The sequence below is a fragment of the Hyla sarda genome, chromosome 6 (genome assembly GCF_029499605.1).
Source record: "Hyla sarda isolate aHylSar1 chromosome 6, aHylSar1.hap1, whole genome shotgun sequence".
NCBI classification, from domain to species: Eukaryota; Metazoa; Chordata; class Amphibia; order Anura; family Hylidae; genus Hyla; species Hyla sarda.
In genome coordinates, this window is record NC_079194.1 from 245,617,187 (window position 1) to 245,631,732 (window position 14,546).

A 14,546-nucleotide genomic window follows, 5' to 3' on the forward strand; every position below is an offset into this window, starting at 1 on the left:
ATGACAGGTGATGATGATGAAGGGGGGATGATGACAGGTGATGATGATGAAGGGGGGATGATGACAGGTGATGATGACAGGGTGATGATGACAGGGTGATGATGAGGGGGTGTTAATGACGGGGGTCTGGATGATGACAGGGGGATGATGTATTTCCCACCCTAGGCTTATACTCGAGTCAATAACTTTTCCTGGGTTTTTGGGGTGAAATTAGGGGCCTCGGCTTATATTCAGGTCGGCTTATACTCGAGTATATACGGTATTGTACTTTATATTCGTGGTAAATCTTTGTTGATTCATGCAGCATTTTTTGTGAAAAATTCCAAAATATTTTGGAAAATTTAAAGATTTCTATTTTATTTTATTATTTTTTATGGCATTCACTGTATGGTAAAAATTAAGTTATTTTTATTCTGTAGGTCGGTATAATTATGGTGATACCCAATTTATATAGCTTTTTATGCCCTTTTTCCTTTTCACAATAAAATAATTTTTTCCTCTTTTTTGTGTTGCCCCCTCAACAATGTCTATGGGAGGGGCGTGACGGCTGTCACGCCCACTCCCACAGACATGAATTGAGGGAGGGTGGCGTCACAAGGGGGTGTGGCGTGGCGTGACGTCACGTCTCCAATCCCAGAGAAATTGTTGACTCTAGTAAGCAAATAACAGAGCTATTTTCTTTCAAAGACTGCTCCCTGTCTGTCTTCATTTTGGGTGTGGTATTACAACTTGGCTCTATTAATTTCAATGGAACTGAACTGCAGAATCACACCAACCTGGAGACAAACAGGGAGAGGCCTTTGAAAGAAATTCTCTGTTTTCCAATTCCTAGATAACCCCTTTAAAGGGGTACTCTGGTAAAAAATTACTTTTGTAAAATTTGTAAATTACTTCTATTAAAAAATCTTAATCCTTTCAGTACTTATGAGCTTCTGAAGTTAAGGTTTTTCTTTTCTGTCTAAGTGCTCTCTGATGACACGTGTCTCGGGAACCACCCAGTTTAGAAGCAAATCCCCATAGCAAACCTCTTCTAAACTGGGCGGTTCCCGAGACACGTGTCATCAGAGAGCACTTAGACAGAAAAGAACAACCTTAACTGCAGAAGCTCATAAGTACTGAAAGGATTAAGATTTTTTAATAGAAGTAATTTACAAATCTGTTTAACTTTCTGGAGCCAGTTGAAATATAAAAACATTTTTTTTCCTGGATAACCCCTTTAACAGCTGCTGTAAACTGCAGAGGAAGTTGTGTAGTTCTTTTGTCTGACCACAAATAATCATAACTGAGGGGCTACTGAACATAGCGCTCTATGAGGGTGCTTAAAAATTGCTACTTTAAGAGGAATACAAATATTTAAGTTAAGTTTCTACATGATATCCGTTTATGGTAAAAATAGGTAACAACCAGTATGTGCGCATGGTGCCCCGTCAGTCAGCTGGTTATGCAATTATATATTTGCCTAATACATTAGACTTTGTTCACATTTTGCAGCAGTGAAACAGTTTTAAGAGAGGTGTGAATGGGATTTTATAAAATTCACATGTCCATAGTAAGGTAAAAAAATGTGAATGTGTCCTGGACTCTGGGATGTTCTCTCAGTTTTAGGGAATATAGTCTGTAATATCTCATTCAACTCTATTAGTAATGAAATAGGGTGGGGAAATGTAAGAAATTATTTTTTATATGTTTCCTTAGGCAAAGGAACAGTCAGATTTGGCTAAATGATGAAAATGCCTTCCATTAGCGTGTCATTTAGACACACACCTATGTTTATGAGCACGCTGTGGGTAAAGCTGTTCCGGCTCGAGTGAGCTATGACAATCCCTTATTTCAGACTCATACATGAGACTAAGGCCGGGGTTATACATCCCATTCTTAAAAAGAAACGTATACAACAATTTATCCATCAATGTCCTCCTTTCCTTTTATCAAAGCTGTGAAATTAACAAAAAAATCTTTCATATATGTTCCAGATAGAAAAACTTCACATGCATCCCAGTAGGTGTGGGTATCGCCAGCCCTCTTCCACTTTACCTGTATGGGTGCACGGAGCTCGGAGAGCCACTCCGCTGGCCAACAATCCAAAGGAAACAGAGTTCTCCAGCAACTGATACGGTAGAAAAAAAAGATTCCTCTTCATTTACTTTGTGAAAACTTATTCATGAGGGCAGTGCAGATAAAACTTTATTCAGAGGCATTTCAGCCAGTTGATTGGCCTTCATTATGGATCTAAAATGAAGGCCAATGAACTGGCTGAAATGCGTTGGAAATACCGTATTTTTCGCCGTATAAGACGCACTTTTTCTTCCCCAAAACTGGGGGGGGGGAAGTTGGTGCGTCTTATACGGCAAATACACATTAAAACCCTGTCCTATCGCGGCGGTCCCTGCGGTCATCAACGGCCTGACCCGCGGCTAATACAGGACATCACCGATGGCGGTGATGCCCTGTATTAACCCTTCAGACGTGGCAATCAAAACTGCCCCCCGCGTCTGTAGCGAAAGTGACACTAACCCAACTGCTCAGTGGGGCTGATCGGGACCTCCGCGGTGAAATCGCGACGTCCCGAACAGCTTACAGGACACCGGGAGGGACCTTACCTGCCTCCTCAGTGTCTGCTCCGTGCCGGGATCCCCTGCATGGCCGGCGCTCTCTTTCGTCATCATCACGTCGTCGCGCATGCCGTCCTGTCATCCGATCGGAGCGGCGTGCGTAGCGGCATTATGGCGGCGATGGAGAGAAAGGATACTGGGCAGCAGAGACGTTCCGGAGCGATGGGGACACACCGGGGACGTGGCCACAGCGATGGAGGGCAACATCCAGGGCAGTGGTGACGAGCGGTGACGGAGCGGCGGGGACACGAGTATTACCTCCTATACCAGTGGTCTTCAACATGCGGACCTCCAGATGTTTCCACAGTATAGGGCAGTGGTCTTCAACCTGCGGACCTCCAGATGTGGCAAAACTACAACTCTCAGCATGCCCGGACAGCCAACGGCTGTCCGGGCATGCTGGGAGTTGTAGTTTTTCAACATCTGGAGGTCCGCAGGTTGAAGATCACTGTCCTATACTTTACATTGCATTTGGTTCAGAATCTTTTTTTTCTAGATTTTCCTCCTTTAAAATTGGGTGCGTCTTATATGGCGAAAAATACGGTAACTTTTTATCTGCACTGCTGTCATGATCAAGTTTTTACAACATAAATAAAGAGGAATATTTTTTATGTATATTTTGATATATTTTTCTACCGTATCGGTTGCTGGAGAACTCAGTTTTCTTTGGATGTTCCAGAAGATGAACCATTTTCCCCTTCTCACAATCTTAGCTGTAAGGCATCTGTCTGCAATGATTCATTGATATTATAGATAACAGGATACGTGGTCAATGAATCCAGCCATCGATTAATCGAGCTCTGATTCGTCGTTAAGCAAAAAACGAGTTTGACATTTGTAACAATTTTTGGGGGTTAGCACTGCACTTCTGCGGCACTACTGCGCTTCACCCGCTCCCTGGCCTTCTCCCAGTGCAAGAATATGAAGTTACAGTGCTGTGATGTTATATTCCCCGCCAGGAGCTCTGACTGGTCAGCACCACCCTCATCTCCATCCGAGGTACAGAGGTGCAAGCACCATCGTTTAGGGTATAATTATTTTCCTTACTTTGCTGGTCCCGCATGATTGATGTACAGGGCTTCATGCTGGGAGCGGTTTAGGGTGGGAAGGAGGCGTGCTGCTGCGAGAGTCGACCGGCGCCTCCGATTGTTCACCAACATTACAAGACAGCATCAATATAAAGGCAGGCAAAGTAAGGAAAAGGACCTTCTCTTAGATGGCATTATGCCCAAACTGATGGTGCTCTAACTGCTAAGTCAGTGTTTCCCATCCAGGGTGCGGGGGGGTGCATACTGGGAGTTGTGGCTTTGCAACAGCTGGAGGCACCCTGTTTGGGAAACACTGAGCCAAGTAATAAAAGGGGTGCGGGGAAAACATAAAAAACCTTGTTCACTTGATTTTATATACCTATTGTACATATTTTGTAAAGTAAAGGGTGTTTTCCCCCGATTTCATCGATTCGTTTATCGGCAGCTTATCAATTGTGCAATAAATCGTTTGTTGCAGCCCTAAATGAGACACCAATAATAAGCTTCACCTCTCTGGCCAAGCTCACCCCATAGCTGTCTAATAATACAATATTTCCACAAAATTATTTCAGCAACATCCAGAAATTTGCCAAACAGGCAGAGTGTTCTGCTTCCATTTATTGTTCTTTTAAAGTGCATTGCCTAAATTAAAGAATGTAACACTGTCAGCAAGCATGCAGCATTACAGACAGTATAGTGACAGTGACATTCTATTTATTCCAAAAAATGGCAATATAGCATCCAACAAAGCTAGCACCATGTAAGAACAGCTTTACCTAGTAGTCTGGTACTTGACCACTGTGTGTCATAGAGCTGGGCAGTATGACCAAATGTGTATCACAATATCTTTGTAACTTATGGCGGTTCCACGGTATATAACAGTATTCCCCCCCCCCCCCCCCCCAAAAAAAATAATCATCATCAGCCCAGCACTGCGCTGTCCCCATCGGGGTTAATACTCACATGTCACCCGCAAGCGCTGCCCTCCTCGTCCTCCTGTTTGTTGCGGCCGCCAGCACTGACACTCTCTATACTGTATCCCTATGCCCGGGCTGTAAAAGGTAAACAAAATAAACTTTAACACACGTTCCTACGTTGGCCTTAGGCTCTTCCTGGGGACGTGAACGTCGGAGAGCCGTCAGCCTATTACTGGCCGCAGTGATGTTCCGCCTCAGCCGGTGATAGGCTGAGCGCACTGTCATGTAAGAAGCCGGCTTCATACATGACAGTGCGCTCAACCTATCACCGGCCAAGGCGGAACATTGCTGCGGCCGGTGATAGGCTGACGGCTGTCCGACGTTCCCGTTCCCAGGAAGCTGGTCCGGACCGACGTGAGTTAAAGTTTATTTTATTTACCTTTTGCAGCCCGGATATAGGGATACAGCGTACAGTATAGAGAGTGTCAGTGCCGGCGGCCCGCAACAAACAGAAGGACGAGGAGGGCAGCGCTTGCGGGTGATATGTGAGTATTTACCCCAATGGGGAGAGCGCAGCGCTGGGCTGATAATTCATTCATTCCAGAGGGGGAGGGGCCAAACCGGTATTGCGGTATGGGGAAAAATTCATATCGTGCAGGGCAAAAGTTTTGGTATTCGGTATGAACCGGTATACCGCCCAACCCTAGTATGTCATATCATCAGGTGCAGCTTTATTTTAGCAAGTTGCTATGGTCTCAAGCATATCATGCCAGTGTTAAAGGGGTACTCTGCTACTCAGCGTTTGAAACAAACTGTTCCGAACACTGGAGCCGGCATCGGGAGCTCGTAAGGCCATGGCCCCGCCCCTCACGACATCACGCCCCGCCCCCTCAATGCAAGTCTATGGGAGGGGTGTGACAGCCATCATGCCCCCTCCCATAGACTTGCATTGAAGGTGCGTGGCGTCATGAGGGGAAGGGGCTATGAAGTCACGAGCTCCCAGCGCCGGCTCCAGAGTTCCAAATGCTGAGCAGCGGAGTACCCCTTTAAAGCGCTACTGTCATTAAACTTTTGACATGTCACACAGATGTGAAAAATTTAAGATTGGTCTGGGTCACAGTGCTGAGACCCTTGTAGGGTACGGTCCGACATAGCGTATTTGATGCAGCTGCATATTTTCCTACCCATTGAAGTCAATGGGTAGCAAAATGCACAGCAGCAACAAATACGCAATGTGGGACAGTACCCTTTATCATTTGATATTGCTGCGTGAGGCGCATGGCAGCACTCTTCAATCCCCAACCCGGCATACAGTCCGACTGTGTGCTCTATAATCTATGATTGAGCGCATCAATGGGACTGTGTGATTTAACTGGTGACTAGAAGGGGCTTCTGCACTGAGACCCTGATCGGTCTTTATGCTTTAGGGGGCCATACACATTAGATAAAAGTAGGTTGATAAACAGTGAAACAATAGTTTCATGACAAACCATTATTTTACAGATGCAGCTGTACACATTTTAGTCCATATTGGCCGTTACAGTTGTTCAAACATAATAAAAGACACCGAGAAATGGATGAATGATCTTTCTGGGTGTATTGTGGGAACATTCTGAGAATATTCTCGCTCAGTAGCATATGCAAATGAACAATCTGTGAAGATTTCCAACACGGCCAACTGATTTTTGGATAACAGTCTGTCATAGTCCGCTAAAACAATTGTTGAGTGCCTTTACAGGGGACACTTCTATTACCATATATACTCGAGTATAAGCAGAGTTTTTCAGCACGATTTTTCGTGCTGAAAACGCCCCCCCCTCGGCTTATACTCGAGTTAACTCTCCGCCTGTCTATCCCTTTCAGTGGTCTTCAACCTGCGGACCTCCAGATGTTGCAAAACTACAACTCCCAGCATGCCCGGACAGCCATCGGCTGTCCAGGCATGCTGGGAGTTGTAGTTTTGAAACATCTGGAGGTCCGCAGGTTGAAGACCACTGCGGCTTTCATCATCATCCAGACACCCCTTTAGTTTTCTACTCACCTCCCTTCGGTGGGAAGGAAGAGTGAGCTGGTCCGGGCCATCGATGCTGCAGGGACCGTCCGGTGGGGAGGGTTAGTCGTTCCGGGCTGTCCATTTTCCCTGGGAGGCCCTCTTCTCCGCTCCGGGCCCGGACTAGTGACGTTGCCTTGACGACGACGCACAGGGACGTCCGTGCGCAGCAGACGTACCTAGGTATGAACGTCCCTGTGCGTCGTCATCAAGGCAACGTCACTAGCCCGGGGCCAGGCCCGGAGCGGAGAAGAGGGCCTCCCGGTGAAGATGGACAGCCCGGAACGACTAACCCTCCCCACCGGACGGTCCCTGCAGCATAGATGGCCCGGACCAGCTCACCTTTCCTTCCCACCGAGGGGAGGTGAGTAGAAAACTAAAGGGGGGTCTGGATGATGACGAAGGCCGCAGTGGTCTTCAACCTGCTGAGCTCCAGATGTTTCAAAACTACAACTCCCGGCATGCTGGGAGTTGTAGTTTTGCAACATCGGGAGGTCCGCAGGTTGAAGACCACTGATGAAGGGATTGACAGGCGGTGATGATGAAGGGACGGGGGAATGATGATGGGGGGGGGGGGATGATGATGAAAGGGTGATGATGACGGCTGGATGATGACGGGGATCTGGATGATGACAGGGGGGGGATGATGTATTTTCCACCCTAGGCTTATAGTCGAGTCAATAACTTTTCCTGGGATTTTGGGGTGAAATTAGGGGCCTCGGCTTATATTCGGGTTGGCTTATACTCGAGTATATTCGGTAATAAAATGATAAGTAGAGTATACAGTATATACCCACACATATATTCTAATGTCTTCACTTTCCATAATAGTTCAGAGTCTTCAGTAATCCGGCACTTCAGCAGACTCAAATATACTAGATAAACGAAATGTCACAAAATTGCTTTATTCCAACAAGTCTAATGAAGATTCTGAAAGGGAAGTAAATCTGACCTTAACTAAGAATAATATTCTCTATAGCTCAAATCTACTTAGAACCAGCTACACCTGGATGGTATAAATAAACATCACCTACTTACATGCTATGTTGTGTAATCCTCCGATTGTTAAAAGTTAATTCTCCAAAGGGACCTGAAAAGACAGCAAATATTTAGATGTGCGGTACAATTTACCTACCAGCTTCTCAATGTCAGGTACTGCAGGCACTGGGGGGGGGGGGGGGGGGATATACATTACAAGAATAAAGATCTGTCCTCAACAACAAAAGGTAAGTCGGAGGATGGGTGGATTGGAGAACCAAAACAGATGATCACATTTCGAGTTACTGTTAGGAAAAAAACACATTTTATGGACAAACTGATCACAACGTACAAATATATGAACAGTCAGAACAAAGATCTTTCTAGTGATCTCTTTATGCCTAGGCCGGTAACCATGACAAGGGGACATCCTCTACGTCTGGAGGAAACTGAATGGAATTGATGCAAAAATGAACAATAGTATACCTTTTCTATTTACAAAGAATAACTTTTATTCATTGAAACTAGAATAACCTTTTAACATGAGAAGCCACAGAGAGAGGAAAGAGGATGAGGAAGGCCAGAGTTGACGTGTAATTAAAAAGGTTGTCCAGTTTGAAAACCCATTTCATGGACAGGCTACTGATTTAAAAAGGACATTGTGTAATACTTGATTTCCCCTGTAGAGGCACTGCAGGCATACTGTTATAGCTGGGAGCTTGACATTTCAGCAGGGGGGACACTTTGTGATCATATACAGTCATGGCTGTAAATGTTGGCATCCTTGACATTTTTCAAGAAAATGAAGTTTTTCTCACAGAAAAGGATTGCAGTAACACATCTTTTACTATACACATGTTTATTCCCTGTGTGTGTATTGGAACTAAACCAAAAAAGGGAGGGGAAAAAAAAAGTATAGGACATAATGTCACATCAAACTCCAAAAATGGGCTGGACAAAATTATTGTCACCCTTAACTTAATATTTGGTTGCACGGCCTTTGGAAAAAATTACTGAAATCAGTCGCTTCCTATAACCATCAATAAGCTTCTTACACCTCTCAGCCGGAATGTTGGACCACTCTTCCTTTGCAAACTGCCCCAGGTCTCTCATATTGGAAGGCGCCTTTTCCCAACAGCAATTTTAAGATCTCTCCACAGGTGTTCAATTGGATTTAGATCTGGACTCATTGCTGCCACTTCAGAACTCTCCGGCGCTTTGTTGCCATCCATTTCTGGGTGCTTTTTGACGTATGTTTGGTGTCATTGTCCTGCTGGAAGACCCAAGATCTCGGACGCAAACCCAGCTTTCTGACACCGGGCTGTACAGTGCGACGCAAAATCCATTGGTAATCCTCAGATTTCATGATGTCTTGCACACATTCAAGGCACCCAGTGCCAGAGGCAGCAAACAACCCCAAAACATCATTGAACCTCCACCATATTTCACTGTAGGTACTGTGTGCTTTTCTTTGTAGGCCTCATTCCGTTTTCGGTAAACAGTAGAATGATGTGCTTTACCAAAAAGTTCTATCTTGGTCTCATCTGTCCACAAGATGTTTTCCCAGAAGGATTTTGGCTTACTCAAGTTCATTCTGGCAAAACGTAGTCTTGCTTTTTTTATGTCTCTGTGTCAGCAGTGGGGTCCTCCTGGGTCTCCTGCCATAGCGTTTCATTTTATTTAAATGTTGACTGATAGTTCGCGCTGACACTGATGCTCCCTGAGCCTGCAGGACAGTTTGAATATCTTTGGAACTTGTTTGGGGCTGCTTATCCACATCCGGACTATTCTGCGTTGACACCTTTCATCAATTTTTCTCATCTGTCCACGCCCAGGGAGATTAGCTACAGTGCCATGGGTTGTAAACTTCTTGATAATGTTGTGCACTGTGGACAAAGGCAAATCTAGATCTCTGGAGATGGACTTGTAACCTTGAGATTGTTGATATTTTTCCACAATTTTGGTTCTCATGTCCTCAGACAGTTCTCTTCTTCTCTTTCTGTTGTCCATGCTTAGTGTGGTACACACAGACACACAATGCAAAGACTAAGTGAACTTCTCTCCTTTTTATCTGCTTTCAGGTGTGATTTTCTATTGCCCACACCTGTTACTTGCCCCATGTTAGTTTAATGGAGCATCACATGCTTGAAACAATCTTATTTTTCCACAATTTTGAAACAGTGCCAATAAATTTGCCCAGCCCATTTTTGGAGTTTGGTGACATTATGTCCAATTTGCTTTGTTCCTCCCTTTTTTGGTTTAGTTCCAATACACACAAAGGGAATAAACATGTGTAAAGCAAATGTGTTACTGCAATCCTTTTCTGTGAGCAATACTTCATTTTCTTAAAAAATTTCAGGGGTGCCAACATTTACGGCCATGACTGTAATTGTCAAGGTACCCTTCTATCAAGTAGGAATTGTCTGAAGTGGACAACCCCATTAAGAAGCCTATTGCAGTATCACTTATCCCCTAACCAAAGGATAGGGGATAAGTGTCTGGAGGCAAGGCGTTAGACGCTGGGACCCCATGCAATCTGCTACACGGCACCCAGGCAGTCCCCAGGAGGGGGTGTGTGTCAACCCCTGCACAAAGCAGTGGCCGGCAGAATGGATTGTGTGTGTTGGCCGCCACTTTGCTGGGGGTCGACATGATGCCTTCCTGGGGACTGCCGTGGTACCGTGCAGAAGATCACTGGGGTCCCAGTGGTCAGAACCCCCGCAATTAGACACTTTTTCCCTATCCTTTGGATGTGTTCTTGCACTGGAATACTCCTTTGATACTGTCTCCATAATTAATTTTAATACTGGCTATGTCTTTCTGGTTTTCGAAGTTGAGGAAGTCAGGAGCATAAATGGCTGGCATACTGAGAAAGTCACAAAAATAGACCAAGTCAATGCCTTTGTGATCTAGAAACTGCATACACATTACAGCCCCATGAAGACAGACATTGTCCTGCACCAGGAGTAACCCGGCACCCAATGCACCATAGTATGGTCTGACAATAGCTGAGGATTTTGTACCATTACTGTTGGCTATAGAGGTTTAGAGGTTTGTGTAATATGTGCCTTACCAGACCATCCCTGACTCAATGCTAAACCATTAATAGATGATGTTGCAGGCCGCATAACGTTCACTATGTGGACTTCAGACTTTTTCACGTCTGTCAGATGTTCTGCTCTCATCCATAAAGACAATGTGGCACCATTAGTCGACCTGCCAACTCTGATGTTATCTGGAGAATACCAATCAAGCTACAAGGTGCTGGGCTGTGAGCACAAGTCCCACTAGAGGTTATGGAGTCCTTCGGTCAAACAGATTGGTTCCCAGTAGTCCATTGGAGGTCATTTTGTAGGAATCTGGCAGTACTCCTCCTTATAAACGTGCTCCATGCTAGACCAATAAAGTCACTCACCTGAAGGCTCTGTTGTCCTGCTCTTGTTCCGATCAGCACCGGGTGATCCTGTACTACTCCGAAGTCATCCCTGTTATATACATTTCTCTACAGGACGGCTGCATACGGAACTTATTTGACACACGCTTTACATTGTTGTGTATGTTACACAACCAACTTTGGTAAGCGGGCGTTTTTGGCCTCCCCCCCCCCCCCCTGCGGGTTTACTTGGAGTCCTGCACATGAGAGCGCCCTCTCCCTTTTCTCTCTTCTCTGTTTAACACAAATGGGCTGCAAATATCACCCTATGCTTATCAGTGATGACAAGGACACTAGCAAAAAGCAAATAGAGAAGAAGCAGTCCGGAAGAATAAGAAGAGGGTAATGGTCTGTGGCCACCAGCTGCAAAACCATTCTTTTTTTTGGGAGTTGTCTTGCTGTGGCCTCTCCAGCGCACCAGTCCTCACTTTCATTTGCCCCTCAGCGGGTGACCTTGATTCCCAAGGGGTACTCCAGTGAAATTTTTTTTTTTTTTTTTAAATCAACTGTTGCCAGAAAGTTAAATAGATTTGTAAATTACTTCTATTAAAAAAATCTTAATCCTTTCTGTACTTATTAGCTGCTGAATACTACAGTGGAAATTATTTTCCGTTTGAAACACAGAGCTCTCTGCTGACATCATGAGCACAGTGCTCTCTGCTGACATCTCTGTCCATTTTAGGAACTGTCCAGAGTAGGAGAAAATCCGCATAGCAAACATATGCTGCTCTGGACAGTTCCTAAAATGGACAGAGATGTCAGCAGAGAGCACTGTGCTCATGATGTCAGCAGAGAGCTCTGGGTTTCAAAAAGAAAAGAATTTCTGCTGTAGTATTCAGCAACTAATAAGTACTGGAAGGAGTAAGATTTTTTAATAGAAGTCATTTACAAATCTGTTTAACTTTCTGGCACCAGTTAATTAAAAAAATATATATATATATTTTTCCACCGGAGTACCTCTTCTGGACAGATTGATCTCACTTAAAGGGGTACTCTGGTGAAAACCTTTTTTCTTTTAAATCAACTGGTGGCAAAAAGTTAAACATATTTGTTAATTACTTCTATTAAAAAATCTTAATCCTTCCAGTACTTATTAGCTGCTGAATGCTACAGAGGAAATTCCTTTCTTTTTGGAACACTGATGACATCACGAGCACAGTGCTCTCTGCTAACATCTCTGTCCATTTTAGCAACCATGCATAGCAGATGTATTCTAAGGGCAGCATGGTGGCTCAGTGGTTAGCACTGCTTTCTTGCAGTGCTGGGGACTTGGGTTCAAATCCCACTAAGGACAACAATAAATAAAGCGTTATTATTATTATAACATCAGCAGAGAGAACTGTGCTCGTGATGTCATCAGAGAGCATTCCAAAAAGAAAAGAATTTCCTCTGTAGTATTCAGCAGCTAATAAGTACAGGAAGGATTAAGATTTTTTTATAGAAGTAATTTACAAATATGTTTAACTTTCTGCCACCAGTTGATTTAAAAGAAAAAAGGTTTTCGCCGGAGTACCCCTTTAAGTTTTGAGCGGTTTATACATATGTCAGAAGATCAAATTGACTAGATTTCCCCTTTCAGTAATAAAGTCATTTAGTGCGCTTTAACACCTATTTAAAATAATACACATTTTAGTCCCGTCCCTATAATTATAGTATAATCCTTATAATTGTCAAAGCAGTACACACGTGTATATATATATATATATATAACACAGTACTCACAAAACAATGACTCAGGTAATGTAATATTTATCAAGCATATCAATAATTCAAGTGATGGCACACCAGTATAAAGCTGAACGTCACATCTGAACACAGCGCCATTGTTCTTAAGCCCATCCGCTTGGTGCTGTCTCTGGAAGGAAATAATGTTCACTCAGCGGACATGGAAGCATATGTCAGGGCTGTGTGATACATGTGTAGGCCTCTGACACCGACCGGCTTCCCAACAGGCCGCAGGAGGTGCACACACAGCTTTCCTTGCCAAAACAGGTTGTTGTCCGTACAAGTCATCTCCTCGTAGAATAAAAGGTCAGCCGCTCATTTTGTTCAGTTCTAGAAAAACATTTTAACTAGTCTCTCGCTGAGTGATAACAGGTGGATTCTAAAAAGAAGTGTATTAAAGGGGTATTCCAGGCCAAAACTTTTTTTTTTATATATCAACTGGCTCCGGAAAGTGAAACAGATTTGTAAATTACTTCTATTAAAAAATCTTAATCCTTCCAATAGTTATTAGCTTCTGAAGTTGAGTTGTTGTTTTCTGTCTAACTGCTCTCTGATGACTCACATCCCGGGAGCTGTGCAGTTCCTATGGGGATATTCTCCCATCATGCACAGCTCCCGGGACGTGACATCATCATTGAGCAGTTAGTCAGAAAACTTCAGAAGCTAATAAGTATTGGAAGGATTAAGATTTTTTAATAGAAGTAATTTACAAATCTGTTTAACTTTCCCGAGCCAGTTGATATATATAAAAAAAAGTTTTGCCTGGAATACCCCTTTAAGCAAAGCAGGCTATAAAAATATGGCTTAAAGGGGTAAGAAAAATAAAGATTTGGGTAGCTCTAAAACCAAAATAATGACTTATGGGTGCCAGGCGAGTACCAACGTGGAGGCTGTGTATTCCGTGCCACCTGAACAATATTGGATCATTAAGGCCATACACCAACAAGAAAAATTTACCATTTGCAACAGCTGGAGGTTCGCTAACTGAGACCCACTGCTGCATGTTTGCTAATACAGGAGCACGCCGGCAGCCACTCCCGCAAGTCCCTATCCCCCTTCAGCTCCTACACATCTCTCCAGATACCTGACATTCACCAACTATAGGCAGGACTCCAGCCGTGCCAGTCAGAGGATCGGGAACAGTGGAGCGCTACCTATAGGTCCCCCGAGACGGTCTTTTTCCCCAGGGCCGGTGCTTCCATGCCAGATCCGTCTACAAGCTATCGGGACCTCACAGGAACAGGGCGGTGAGTGGTGCTGTGCACCAACAATACACAAGACTATTTCACCATTTTGGAAAAGGTTTTTCATACATGCACAAAAGATCCAGAAACTACCGCTGTATCCCCAACGAGTGTCTAAGGAACTTTGTTGCTTTATACTAACTATATACTTTGTTGCATTATATACTAACTGTATATCGATACACTATTGTACTAAGAAGATACCAGTACCAGTTGGTAGTTTTGGCCTATTCTTTTAATTGTTATCTCATTATTTTAATTTTTACTTTATTTTATAAATAGCCTATACTGCCCCGAGCAAGGGCCCTGCAGAGGGTGCAGCAAGCTAATAACCAATATTTTTATATTATATATATATTTTTATAAATAAAAACTAATTAATGTATACAGACCGAATCCTATTATTATTATTTTTAAATTTTTCACATATACATATTGTACACATATATATACACACACATTTCTTTAATATTAATTTTTGATATACAAGCTTTTATAAAATATACTATAATCAAGCCCAGCCTTGAGGAATACGTATTCTATATACACATGATTGTGT

General features: G+C 43.7%; 1 protein-coding gene across 3 annotated transcripts in view; it reads right to left on the reverse strand.

Annotated features, from left to right (window-relative positions):
- PKP3 (plakophilin 3) overlaps window positions 1–8,391 on the reverse strand; it is a 161,563-nt gene extending 153,172 nt beyond the window's left edge. For 2 of the 3 annotated variants that reach the window (XM_056526885.1, XM_056526883.1), the window contains exon 1: window positions 7,646–8,391. The gene's annotated coding sequence lies outside the window, so the exon portion shown is untranslated. Of the gene's footprint in view, window positions 1–6,598; window positions 6,615–7,645 lie in introns of those variants that run through there. The other variant, XM_056526884.1, reaches the window with a different exon arrangement.
- Between the last annotated feature and the right edge of the window lie 6,155 nt (window positions 8,392–14,546).